The sequence below is a fragment of the Thamnophis elegans genome, chromosome 4 (assembly GCF_009769535.1).
Source record: "Thamnophis elegans isolate rThaEle1 chromosome 4, rThaEle1.pri, whole genome shotgun sequence".
NCBI lineage: Eukaryota > Metazoa > Chordata > Lepidosauria > Squamata > Colubridae > Thamnophis > Thamnophis elegans.
In genome coordinates, this window is record NC_045544.1 from 57,495,572 (window position 1) to 57,510,467 (window position 14,896).

The window sequence follows — 14,896 nt, forward strand, 5'->3', positions numbered from 1 at the left end:
TTCACCCTCTACTCCTCTTTCATTCACATAGTTCATGGGGTGAGTCAAAGATAAATTGTTGCATTACAGCAGACTCTTGGGTATTTTCTTGATCCCCCAACTGCAGATCATTTTATCCTTCACTATGATGCATATGTAATAACATTTTGAAGCATTACTTGGCCTTACAAAACGAATTACCTGCGGTTCAAAAAACATTATCAATGTCTTGGCTGTCCTCTGAAGGGAATGACTGCCCAAATGTATCCCTTGGGGGTGCATGATTTCTTTCATCTCTTCTTTTCTTTCTTTTCTTTTTTGTATTCATTTTAAACAAGTGAAAGTATCTTGAAGGGGATTGTTTTCATATTCCATTGTATTCTGTGTTGTCAGTATTTGTTTTAGCTGTGCTGCCACATTTAATAGACATTTGACTTCATTCAAGGCTCTACTTCATTATCTGAATGTCATATAGTCTGTTGCATAAAAATATCTCCCTAATGAATTTACTCTGATTAAGTTCTTCCATCTTGATTTTATAGTTAGAAAATAAAGCTTTAAAAGGGGGGGGTGCAAAACAGGTATCTCTGCCTGCATATAGTTTACCAGATGTTATTTTTATGATAAAAATAATTCAGTGTCTTTTTTTAACAAAATAGAAGTGATCCTAACATATTTTACTTTTCACAATACAGAATTGTAACGTAATATGAAAAGAACTATTCTTGTTTTAAATAAAAAAGTAACTAAACAAATATATTATTGTTAAACAAAACTTTATCTAAATGCATAAAAGATAATGTTTATGTACATATCATAAACATGGCAAAACATTTATTTTCTGAAATACTATTCCTCATTTCTAGTAAGGCATAGTAATAATAGAAGGGATCCAGAATTACTCATTGTTAGACTAGTTGGGTGGAATCTGTGGAACCTAAGTCAGACATGATAAAACAACTGTGTAAATTCTGTTTTCAAAGCAGAGAACTCCCTGGTCAGCATTAGAATAGCTATTGGTATGGTCATTCAGAGTTAAAGGAGGCTATTATTAAATGAAGTTTTACTTGACCTAAAGGATTTAGGAAATTAATAATCAGTCTCAAATGTGCCTTTTCTGACAGGTAATTAAAAATGTGGTGAGAAAACCAGATGCATCAAGAAAATTATGTTTATCTGGACCTATGTGACTCTGTCTTTTAAGCAACATATTGTAACTGAGAACAATTTAGTTGTTTTAGTGAATTATCTACAATAGAAACTGGATGCAGGCATTTGACCCGACTAAGTTTTTTAGGCTTCTTGGTGGTTTTCAGTACCATTGGTATTCTTCTTGGACCTTGAATTTAGCCTTTAGGAGCACAGTTTTATCATGGATCTGGTGCTGTCCATCAAACCATGCCAAGAAGGTAGCAGTGAGAGGCAAATGTTATTTGGCTATTTTTTGTCCCCTATGTTACTTTAACATCTATGTGAAAACAATGGAAAGTTATGCAGAGCTTGGTTATGTGCCATCAATATGCTGGTGTCATCCAGTCTTCTGCTACTTATCAACTAAGTCCAGGAAGCAGTTGATTCTCCTTAATAATCACATATATTTTAATAATAGTCTAAATGCGCATGAACTTAAATTTGAATAAGATGAAGATGTTCTAGACTACAATTATATCATGGTTATCTGTACGGGGAAAGGGAGGGAAGCATAGAGGGTCAAAGGATGAAAAGTATAGACTGATATCATGATATAATGCTGTAACTTGCATAGTCGCCTCAGTACTTGAGATACAAGTACTAGAGGTAGCATTTAAGTGATATCACTGCACAAATGTCACTGTAGTGTCATATGCATGCTGTCATGGTCAGTATTGTGTGTGGGATTGTACTCCATTAGAAAGAGTGTGATGCTTGATTTTTGTATTGTTTCTGGATTTCCAGGAGGCAGCAATGGCAAGGAATCCATTTGTGCCACACTTAAAAAGTTAGGGTTTTTTGATAAAAAAGATTAATTCTATCAGCATTGTTTTTAACGTGTACCTCAAATGGCCTGGACATTGGTATTTGAATGTAGACCTTTTTAACTCTCATATTTTATTATGTTTTATTAATCTAAGTGAAATATCCATGTATGGTATGCCATACACTAAGTCAGTGATGGCTAACCTTTTATGGATCACGTGCCAAAAGCGGGGGGAGCGCAGGGAGGGTCGTGCATGGGGGTGCCCCCACCCATAATGCTATGCGCACAAATCCCCCTTCACGCGACCAGCGCAAACCCCCACTTTTGGTGTACTTTTTTCACCCTCCCCAGGCTCCAGAGGCTTTCTAGGAGCCTGGGGAGGGTGAAAAGAGCCCCCCCCAAGGCCCTCCAGAGGCTTCAGGAGCTTCCCTGAAGCCTCCAGAGGGTGAAAAACCAGTCCTATGGGCAAACCAGAAGCCTGTTCTTGAAGTTCTGGGGTGCCCGTAGGGCTGGTTGTTCGCGCTCCAGAGGCTTCACGAAGGGCAAAAAAGAAGAAGGCTAAAGTCAACTGGTCAGTGCGTGCATGCGCACTGGAGCTGACAGGGCAATGCCTCGCGTACCCTAACATATGGCTCTGCGTGCCACCTGTGGCACGTGTGCCATAGGTTCAGCATCACAGCACTAAATAAATAAATTTAGTGTGTTCTAACAGTAAGAAATTTTGTTTAATTTTAACTAACCTACAGCTCTGGGAGTAAAAAAAAAATAATTCACAGAAACAGTAATTAATAAACAAATGTGTTTTAGCTTTGAAGGAAAAATATTTCAACAGTATCATTGCAAAGGAAATGGGTTACTCAGTTTTCTTTAGTAATTATTATTATTTTCCAGTGATTGATGAGAAGGAAGCTTGGATAACTCTGTTGGGATCCATAATTACTGTTGTGTATAGCTGGTAAGGAGAGAGAGATTTGGTAAATGTGGCTGTATTATGCAGGAAAAGGAAAATCTCTAGACACTGTAGCACTGAGAGGACTAATAGTGTCAGTTGCATTAAATGTGCCCTGATTAGCTCTTGTGCTGTGTGCTATGAAGAGAAAAGAGAAGAGATGTTAGCTTTGTGTTGTACAAATAGATTGCCCAGTTCAAGAGATTCCAAGATTAACAGAATAACAAAATAACAGAGTTGGAAGGGACCTTGGAGGTTTTCTAGTCCCATCTCCTGCTCAAGCAGGTGACCCTCTACCATTTCAGACAAATAGTTGTCCAATCTCTTCTTTAAACCTCCAGTGATAGAACACTGCAGGGGGATCCTTACTTGAGAGAAAAAGGAGTTTCACTGGATGTTATCTTACCCATTGATATTACAATATGGGCTGTTCCCAGGAAAAGCTCTATCCATTGTGAATAGGTGAATCATATATCCCATAAATTCAAGTCAGATTTTTTTACATGTTATGCAGGTATATATAACTCCATTATGTGCTTATAATCTGTATTTATAAAAATGATCTAAGATATGCATATTTTGGGCTGGAGAAATACATAACAGTAATGATTTTATTTATCCCAGAATCGACCTTATTCTCCTCCTGATAGGGATTTATGTTGATTGGGGGCAGACTGGATGGACTGCTAGCTCTTTCTCTGCCATCAGTTTTCCATGTTTCTATGTTTCTACATATATGATATCTAACTACTTTTCAAGTATTTCAATTAACTAATATCAATTGTCAATAGACAATTCCCTATACTACATTAATCTACAAATATGCCACTCAATTATTATTTCGAATTTAACAGATTGGAAAAAAATATTAAACAAGGGAATTTTTTTAAATTCTGACATGTGCCCAATTGAAAATTTCCATTATGTTATTTGTTTTTTCATATCACCCATAAAATGTCAGATATTTCTCAATTTTTATTTTTTGGCTAAGCATTCTCCTTCTTTTTGTTATTTCTTTATCAAAGTTTTTTTAATGATAAAGTAGAGGCACATCCCCAGCTCTCTTTCTCATTATATTTTGCATCATGTTAGGTTGCAATAAGAAAACAGTAATAGTTCTGAATAATAAGTTACTGCAAGATATGAGATTTGTACTGCATTTATTCCAAAATTGAAAAATTCTCTTTCTTCCCTTTCTCCAGAATCTTGTGGATTCTCGAATCGTATATATTGTGAAAGGTAGATGATGTTGAGTTCATTTTTAGAAAGGTTTTCCTGCTGCTTTTTATTTAGGCAGTATTTGCAATATGTTTGCTGTTGGAAGACCTTGGCACCACTGTGATACCTGCTCACATAGCCAGGAATTCACAGCATTCATTGTGGGCAGCTCATTTTTTTAAAAAAGTAATTATCTATTTCATCAGAACAGTGATCAGATAAACTACTGTTAAAAATCAAAATAAATTATTGAATTCTCTCATTACGTAGCTAATTCGCTTTCTACAAATACTGAGAGAAATAAATATGTTCTTGGACTTAACAAATTCAGGAAGCAATTAATTAAGAGACTTGTACAGAGCTAGAAGTATGATTGCTTTGCACATAAGAAAAAGAATTGCTATGATTTTCTGTCAAGGACAACAGTAAAAGCAACATTCTTTTTGGAAAAGTGATTGCATTTCAGTGCAAAAAAGGAGAGATATTTCTAACAGGAGGTATTCACTTCCTCAGACTTAATTTTTTTTTGTCTACATCATCAAAGCAACTGTATTGTAGAATCATACCAGAAAATCAAAATCTGTAAGGGGATCAAGCATGAGGTCTGAAATAATCAGGATTCTGGCATGCCATCTGATTGGTGTATTTTTCTTATGCTACCTGTTTGTTGAAGTTAAGACCATTTTCTAAGGTTGCTTAAGATTCTTACTGGCTTCTGCTGTAGCCTCATCATTTTCCCCGGTCTGTCCATTCATATGCTTTGTATTAGCAGTGGCTTATTGGCATTGTGATTGCATATTTCTGGTGCAACTATCAGATAATACTATCTGTAAGATCCTAAACCAAATTTAATTGTATTATATTATTTGTAACAGTTTTGGTTTAGCAATCTCCTTGAGAGTAACCTAGCTTGTGTTTGGGAAAATAATTAAATAAAAACATAATTGTTGGAGCGCAAGAGGAACTTTAAATGATTGAGTATTTTCTACACTAGTTTGCAAACAGTGCATCAAAACAAACTTTGCATTAATGTGTTTCTGCCTTGAGTAGACATTAGGGCAGAACATCCCAAACTTTTTTAAAATTTTGGTGCCTCTAGGGTTTCACAGGACATCATAAATGCATTTCTATATAGAATATTTTTTTAAAAACCCAGGAAGTATAAAAATATTGTAGTTTGTCAGTATATATTAAATTCTTTAAACTTTATGCTTAATAGAGTTTGTTTGCTTGTTTGTTTGTTTGCTTGTTTGTTTAAAATATTTATATAGTTGTCCAGCTTATGTCAAACTCTGCGGAGCTCCCAAATATCAGTAGATGATATTCATCTAATAAGGCCACAGAATTAAATACTGAGAGCATAACAAGTGGTATTCTGCCGGTTCGCCCTGATTCAGGCAAACCGGTAGCAGCGGCTGCGGAAGGCTCCACCCACCCACCAAAATGTCATCAGGGATGCTCTGCGCATGCGCAGAAGGTTCTGTACATACCCAGAAGCACCATGAGCACATGCACGCTCCCAGTTCCAAACTGGTAGCGGATAAGAGGAAACTGTTACTGGAGTATAAATAATATGTTTGAATGAACTCCTGTACAATGTCAACATAATTTGGGAAAATATATAGACTAAAACATGAATGAGTTGTGGAAGAGATCCCTCCCTAGTTCAGTTTCAATAATTATATTTTAATAACCATATTAGAAAAATTGAAAAATGTATGTTGTCCCTTTAATTGCACTAATGCCTGGGAAAATTTTGATACATGTACAAGTTGTATACTTTGTATATTTATATAAGAAGGAGGGAATTCATTTCCATTTTTATTGCTTGTTATTAGTCCCAAATTGGAATTTATTCAACTACATTGCAATATTACATGTACCTTTTTGTGAATGCTGGTGGCTACTACTCTTTTATCAATTTCCCCCCTTCTTTCTTCTCAGGATTTATCAGGCTCCATTGATGACCTGCCTACTGGAACCGAAGCAACATTGAGTTCAGCCGTTAGCGCATCAGGTTCTACCAGCAGTCAAGGGGAGCAGAGCAACCCAGCACAATCACCTTTCTCCCCTCATGCCTCTCCACATCTCTCCAGCATCCCTGGGGGCCCGTCCCCTTCCCCCGTGGGCTCACCAGCTGGAAGCAATCAGTCAAGGTCTGGTCCTATTTCTCCTGCAAGTATTCCAGGTAAATGGTGGGCTTTAACTATATACCTATATACATTCAGCAATCTGTGGTGCTCTGTTTTGTTTTTTACCAATATTTTGTATGCTCTTCTTACTTCTCCATCCTAGGCATATGTCACATTATCAATCATTTATATAGAATGAAGCTCTTAAACTTGTTCAGGAGGAAAACTTTGTAAATTGTTAAACCTCAATTCATATCTCCACTCTTTTTTCCCCAAAAGAATTGGTCACCAATGTTTGTTTTGCAAGTGATCAAAAATAAAATTGTGCATTTTGCACAGCTGCTGTAAGAAGTAAGTTTCATTTTATTCCGAATGGATCCTACTTTTGAATACACATGCATATGGGATTGGGCTAATCTTGATTGTCACTTTCTGCCTCTGCCAGTTTCTCTCTTCTGATCTCAGTCACTTCTGATCTCCTATTTAGTCTTGCCACAAGCTTCTCTATATGACATAGATTGACTTCCTCAATCATTTTTTCCCCTCTGGCAAGTCATTATAAAACAAGGAACTGTTGTATTGCTGATACTGTGTCAGCAATGCAAAGATTTAACGGGGTGTTTTTTCATGAAAGGTTGTTAAAATTAAGGTATTCTGTTTTGATGGCTTACTGGTATAAAAGCATTCTTTATCTCATACCTTTGTCAACCAAGAAGAAGTTGACATCTAGAGAAATATTAAAAGAACATAAAGAGTCACCTTATAGAGGAGATGGGCAGCATGCACATTTAACAAATAAATAAAACAATATAAATAACCCTAACTGAATTTCTAAATGCTGTGATTGCCTATATATATTGTCTAACGACTTTCCTTCTTCATTTTATTATTATTTATTTTTTGTCTTGATCATGTTTGCGAGAATGAAATTGTATTACATTAATCACATTATATACATAGCATTATTTATTTAGTTATTTCCCTATTTAAAAAGCTGGGCATATAGAGCTGAGAATGGGATCCCTTACTATGTGATTCTGTCCTCATCAATGGTAGCCTCTCTATCATGGAAATAAAACAAATTCATATTATAAAATATAGAAATTATTTAAAGTTTCAGAACTTTATACAACACAGTTTTTTCCGTGTTTATCACTCTATTTTTACCAATATATTGTTAATATTAGCATTGTCATTTAGAAGGATGATCTCTCTCTTTCTCTATCTCTTTAATAAAATGATAACTGAGGAGTGAAAGCTGACATGGCATTACATCAAAATGCAATGCTGATGCCAGAACATTTAGTGAGTGCTAGCTTGGCTTGCTTCCTGAGCCCAAAGTCTCAGTTTACTAACAAAGCAAAAATGTTAAAAAGCAGGAAGCTGGGATCACAACGTTCTGTGGCCAGCTCTCAGTTTTTAATGGACTAGTATTATGTTTTACCAGATGCTCCAAAAGCTCAGAAATGCTCTTTTCCAAAATCTAATTATGACATGTACAAATTGGCTAAAATAACCTCTATCCTGTTTCAAGTTCAGTGTAAGGCAGCTAAGCACTCTATTAAAGAATCTGTTGAAGTCTTACCTGTCATTTATATGTTCCTCTCTTTTCCATAAAAAGAAAGGAGATTGTATGTGTTCCTTTTTTATTTTATCTTACATAACAAAAAATGTGCAATGAAATGGGATAGCAAAAATAGATGCTGCAATCTTTTTCTGACTTTAGGGTAAAAGTAGGGAGTTTTAGACTAGTAGTTCTTTGGGCATATCCTGAGATGATGGAACACTTTCTAAATGCTTGTTTGTGACTTGAGGTTGTAATTATGGATTGCTTCTGTCCAGATACTTGTTTGAATATTTGAATGTTTATTTAATTTGTATGCTACCCCACTCCCGAGGCACTCGGGGCAGCTAACAACCAAAGGGGGGAAGGGGATACAAATAGGACAAAAGACAGACAGAATAAAAACAACAGCAGTCACAAAATTTCAAGTGGGGCTGGAAAGTCATCAGCCCCAGGCCTGCCGGAACAACCAGGTCTTGGTGGCTTTGCGGAAAGCCTGGAGGGTGGTGAGGGTCCAGTTTTCCCAGGGAGATCGTTCCAGAGGGCCGGAGCAGCCACAGAGAAGGCCCTCCTCCGGGGACTTGCCAGTCGGCACTGGCTGGCAGATGGAATTCGGAGGAGGCCTAATCTGTGGGATCTGATCGGTCGTAGGGAGGTAATTGGCAGGAGGCGGTCTCTCAGGTATCCAGGTCCGATACCATGTAGGGCTTTAAAAGTAACGACTAGCGACTTCCTGGGGGCGTGGCCTGTTGCCGAGGAGGGCTCCACCGAGCTCCTCAGAGATCTGGTTTGTATATCTAAATAAGATCATAGATAGCACCCCTTTTTGGCTAAGAAAGGGGCAGGGAGGATAGCTCCGTAGGCTAGGGTCTATTCGTAAGCCACAGCCTTTTTCTTTTTTTGGCTGTGGAAAGAGATTAGATCCAGCCGAAGCGGAGCTTTTATCTCCAGCCATTTCTTCTCAGCTGCCTTTTTTTTTTTTTGGCAGCCCCAGACAGGCTAGCCCCCCCCAGGACAAAACAAAGTTTTTTCAAGCTAGAATTGATACGGGAGGGTACCACCCCTGTGAGATTTATGCTTTTATTACTATCTTAAATACCAGCACCATTCGTCTTAGAGACTTCTTTGTCTAAATAGACCTCAAAATGGCGATTTCTCTCCGTGGATGATTACTGGATGTACTTAGCCGGGTTTATCTTCCTGCAGACCGCTCTTTAACAAAATAAACTCTTCTTCTTTGGAAATAGAGGGGAGCGAAGCGCTGCTTACTTGTTTATTTATTATGGTACCCAGATCAAAGAAGCGTCTTGCTACAAATGTGTCTAAAGAATTTAAAGAATTTTTTCTGGAAACACAGCCTTTGTCTCCTACGCCCTCTACTGGAGAATTTTTAACACAGGAATATCTCTTTAAAATGTTTAATGCCTTTAAGCAAGAAATTAAGGAATTTGTATTGGAACTTTATGATGATCTAAAATCTAAAGTTAATCAAATGAAGGCGAATACGTTTGCAGCCGTGTCTGCCCTGTCAGATTACTCTGCTGAAATAGAGAACAAATTGGAAAGTCTGGAGAAGGCTAATTTTAATTTGACTACCAATATTCAAATTTTACAACAAAAAATTAGAGATAACGAAGAACAGCTTATGATGATAAATTTTAATAGGAAGGCATTTGCAATAAGAGTCAGAGGATTCCGTGAAAAGGAGCAAGAGAATTTGAAACAGACCTTTGCTGAAGCCTTCAGCCATGCGCTGGGAAGCCCGGGACTTAACTTTGATTGGCAGATTCGGAAAATCTATCGCCAGAACTCATTGATAGCGGAACAGCGACAGCTCCCGAGGGACATAATTATACATTTCTCTACAAAAGAATCTAGAAATGCGATTGTGCAAAAGTTTCATAATAACAGTTTCCGAGTTGACGGCCAGGATCTGATTGTTTTCAAAGATATTCCTTTTCAGATGCTGAAGGCAAGAAGGGACTACACCTTTTTAACTAAGGAGCTTAGGAGTCAACAGATTCGATACAGATGGGAGGCCCCTGCCGGTATCACGGTTACATTTGAGAATCAAAGATTTCGTCTTAACTCTGTTTCGGAGGCTCAAGATTTCTATTGTAGGATTCTGAAGGCGGGACTTCCTGACGCGCTTGGAAGAGAGGAGAGACAAGCGGAAGGAGAAGGCAAGCGGCTGGCCATGTGGCTGCAAGATGGAGGGGGTAGCCCCTCCTCCCTCGGAGAAGCAGAAAAATGGAGATCGAGAATTTAGACACTTCAAAATGCTTGCTAAAGTTGAGGACTGAATGGGGGTTTGAGACCTCTCTCCGGTAGAAAAAGCGGACTAATTTTTATCAGAAGGGAAAGCTGGGTGAAACTACTTTGAGCTAGATTCTAAATTAACGTTAGAATAAATTTGATAGTGGTAAACATCAGGCAAGCAAGGGATGAGGGTAAAATTTACGTTGTTTAAAGCTTATTAGAACAGAAAGCCGGTTGGGATTATCTTAAGATAAATGTAAAAAGAATGCGGAATGATTTATGTTGTTTAAACTTTGTTAGATGGGACTATTTTAAAATAGAAGGTTAACTGACTCTTGCTGAAAGTATTATTTGAATATGATCCATGCTATTTAACTTTTATTTGAAGGGAAAGTTGGTTGAAATCGCTCTGAGTTACATTTTAAACAAATGCTAGTATAAATTTGATAGTGGTAAATATCAGACAAGTAAGGGATGAGGGTAAAATGCATGTGGAATGAACTACGTTATTTGTGGTAAACATCAGACAAGCAAGGGATGAGGGTAAAATTTACGTTGTTTAAAGCTTATTAGAACAGAAAGCCGCTTGGGATTATCTTAAGATAAGTGTAAAAAGAATGCGGAATGATTTATGTTGTTTAAACTTTGTTAGAAGGGACTACCTTAAAATAGAAGGTTAACTGACTCTTGCTGAAAGTATTATTTGAATATGTGGAATGATCCATGCTACTTAAATCGCTCTGAGTTATATTTTAAACAAATGCTAGTATAAATTTGATAGTGGTAAATATCAGACAAGTGAGGGATGAGGGTGAAATGCATGTGGAATGAACTAAGTTATTTAAATCCTATTAGAAGAGGAAGTCGGTTGGAATTATCTTAAGATAGAAATTGATTCCTGTGTAAAGTAATATCTGATTTACGCTGCTTAACTTTACTAAGAAGGGGAAGTTTGGTTAGATTATTTTGAATTACTGTTTGAAAAGGGGGTAAAGAAAGATCATTTACGCTGTTTAAATTTTACTAGAAGGGAAAGTTTGATTACTTGTCTGTAAAGTTATATTTGAATATATGGCATGAACCACGTTGCTTAAATTTTATTGGAAGGGATCATGAGGTTTAGGAAGAGGAACGGGAGAATCTACAGAAGGTTGGGGTAAATAGCAAAGAAGTAAGAGACGAGAATAAAATATAGATAGAATGATTTATACTATTTAAGCATAGATAAAGATGGGGGGCTGAGATCAACGCAAAGAGTGGTTTCTTTTTTTTCTTTTTTTTCTTTTTTCTCTTTTCTCTTTTCTTTTCTCCTTTTTTTTTCTCTGCTTTTTTTTTTCTTTTGATATATTACTTTTATTTTTTAATCCATATGTATACAAGATATTTTAGACAGAAGGTAGTGCCAGGTGTGGGCCCTGGGAAGTCGGGAGGATTAGGGATGGGGATTGTGGGGGGTGGGGTGGGGGGGTGTTAACATAGTCTTAATAAGAAGAATGTATTTATATACGGTGGTTCTTTTTTTTTTTTTTTTTTTTTTTCCTTGGTTCATTTTATCAGATCAAACAACACTCGAATAAAGGCATACACCAAGGAGGGAGGTAGAGGGAAAGAAGAGGGAGGAGTAAGGAAGGAGTAAGGGGAATGTAAGGAGGGTGTCCGGGGAGTAAGGGGAGAAGGAAGGTTTGAGGGGAAAGGGAAGTAGGAGGGGAGTGTTAGAGGGAGAAAGGAAAGTTGGAGGGGGTAGATGGGGTGTATGGAGGATGAAAGGGTTAGGTGGGGTTGTGAATGATGAGTTGTGTTTCCTTTTTACTTGTTCGTTTTATTCCCTTTTTCTTTTTTTTTCTTTTCTTAAATACCCTGTATATAAATGATTGCAAATGGAATGTGAAAATTGAATAAAATATATTTAAAAAAAAAAAAAAAAAAGTAACGACTAGCACCTTGAAGCGTGTCCGGAGCCCAATAGGCAGCCAGTGCAGCTCGCGGAGGATAGGTGTAATGTGGGTGTACCGAGGTGCACCCACAATCGCTCGCGCGGCTGCATGGATAAGCTGAAGTCTCCGAATACTCTTCAAGGGCAGCCCCATGTACAGCGCGTTACAGTAGTCCAGTCTTGAGGTCACAAGGGCGTGAGAGACTATTTGAAGGGCCTCCCTGTCCAGGTAGGGTCGCAATTGGTGCACCAGGCGAACCTGGGCAAATGCCCCCCTGGTCACAGCCGACAGATGATGTTCTAAAGTCAGCTGTGGGTCCAGGAGGAGTCCCAAATTGCGAACCCTTTCTGAGGGGCATATAATTTCACCCCCCAGCCTGAGACATGGAGTACATGACCAATCTTTGGGAGGGAGCATCAATAGCCACTCAGTCTTGTCGGGATTGGGTGCAAGCTTGTTCATTCCCATCCAGACCCTGACAACCTCCAGGCACTGACACATCACTTCAACCGCTTCACTGAGTTGGCACGGGGCGGACAGATACAGCTGAGTATCGTCCGCGTATTGGTGGTATTTTATCCCGTGCCGACGTATGATCTCACCCAGCAGCTTCATGTAGATATTAAATAGGAGGGGGCACAGGACCGAACCCTGCGGCATCCCATAATTGAGGGGCCTGGGGGTCAATCTCTGCCCTCCGACCAACACCGACTGTGACCTGTCCGAGAGGTAGGAGGAGAACCACTGAAGAACGGTGCCTCCCACCTCCCGCAACCGCCGCAGAAGGATACCATGGTCTATGGTATCGAAGGCCGCTGAGAGGTCAAGGAGCACCAGGATAGAGGCCCCTATCCCTGGCTCTCCAGAGATCATCGATCAGCGCGACCAAAGCAGTTTCTGTGCTGTAGCCAGGCCTGAATCCAGACTGACTTGTTTTACTTGTGTAAAACAATATTGTTTTTGTGGAAGTAAGGGTGTTATTTGAAACTGGGAGAAAGGGTATTTGACTCAAACACTTTTAAGAATCACTGAGTTAGGTGCTATATAAGTAGTTCTCAACTTACAACTGCAATTGGGAGAGGGTTGTAAGTCAAGGCACCGATAAGACCAAACTCAAATTTATGACCATATGAGTTTGTTAAGTGAATCACATGACCATAAGTTTGAATCCATTCACAAATGGTATTTTTTGTCAGAAACCAGCAAAACATCACCAGAAACTGGTGGTGACCCTTTGAGAGCTGTATGCAATGAAAATTTCATTTTAATGTATACCGATTAGTTTACATTCAAAGTGACAATAAAGAATCTAGTCTAACCCGGCCTTCACGTGGTGCCCCCTGTTCCCACCAATCGGGCTCTGTCGACCCTTGGGACTGGCGTCCCCTTGGGTATATCCAGCCGAAACAGCTTCCATGGATCGCCATAACTTTCCATAGAAGTCGCCTATACCCACGTTGGGTGAAGAGGCGTCAAGTAAGTAAGTAAGTAAGTCTAGTCTAGAAAAGTTACAAATCCTGGTCACGTAATTGTGGAATGTGGTAACCAGTTATAAATATGAGCTGGTTCCCAAATACCCAAATGTCATGTGTCTGTGTGAGTGTGCGCACATGCGCGCACATTTTTCAATGGCTGCTATTGTTTTATAGGTGATAAAGCATCCTTTCCAAATCCAGTATATCTCTCTTATTGTAAATGTTTTATTCATTTTTTCATTTTCAATTTTGTACATTCACTTATATACTGGATATTGGCAATAATAATATTATAATCGTAAGAAGAACAAAAAACAAACAAACAAACAAACAAAACAAAAAACAAAAAAAAAAACACCCCCAACCGAGACGCAACTCATAAACCCCACCTATCACTTTCACACATCCCTTCTTCTCCCCCTCCAACTTTCCTTTCTCCCTCCAACAATCACCCCTCCTACTTCCCTTTCCCCTCCTATCTTCCTTTCTCGCCTTTCTCACCCTCCTTCCCCTCTCATCCTCCTTACATTCCCCTCTTCCTCCCTCCTTACTTCTCCCTCTTCTTTTCCTCTACTTCTCACTATGGTGCATTTCTCTATTCCTTACACCCAGAGAGAAAAAAAAAAAAAAAAGGGGGAAAAAAAAAAGCAATAAGAAAAAAAAAGAGAAAAATAAAAAGAAAAGATAAGGAACAGCAGTATACAAGTGTATTCTTCTATATATTGAAGCTATATCTCCACCCACCCACCCACCCCCAATGAACCCCCCTCCCTAACCCCCTCCGACTTCCCAGGTCACACACCCGGCACGGTTCAGTACCATTCACCTTCAAAGTATCTTATTAACAATAATAATGAAAATAAAATAAAAAGAACACTCCGAAAAAGAAAACAAAAACAAAAAAGTAAATAAAGTAAAATTAAAAACTCTTTTGCATTATGCTCAGCCTCCCATCATTCTTCAAATTTTAAACAGTATAAATCATTCCATTTATATTTTGTCCTCGTCCCTTAGTTCTTTGATATTTACCCCCATCTTCCTGTAGAATCTCCAGATAGTCTTTCTTAAGCTTATATTCAAATATTAGTTTATACAAAGATCAATTTGTCTTCATATTTTCGCTGCTCATCTTCCTATCCTTCGTTTCACGTCTCCATTCCTCCCAAGCCCAGATTGCATAAGATTAGGATCTCACTCTTCACTTTAAAATCCTGAGCTTTTTATATTATACTTCAGACTTGTAGATTCATAAAACATATGCCCAAAATTCATACCAGTTCGTTCAATCCCAAGATTCCTTCATCAATATCCCATTCCACCTTCCTTTCTGCTCCACACTCCATTCACCCCAAACCGCAATTCAAATGAATCTTAGTCCCCGCTTTCCTCACAGAAAACACTTCGTGCGCAGTTTGGATTTAAACTCAAA

At 38.4% G+C, this 14,896-nt stretch overlaps 1 protein-coding gene across 1 annotated transcript in view; it reads left to right on the forward strand.

The window, feature by feature from the left end:
* Nucleotides 1–14,896, forward strand: part of ARID1B (AT-rich interaction domain 1B) — a 307,767-nt gene that overhangs the window by 170,438 nt on the left and 122,433 nt on the right. Inside the window, 1 exon segment of the mRNA XM_032215107.1 lies at nt 6,048–6,291. The gene's annotated coding sequence lies outside the window, so the exon portion shown is untranslated.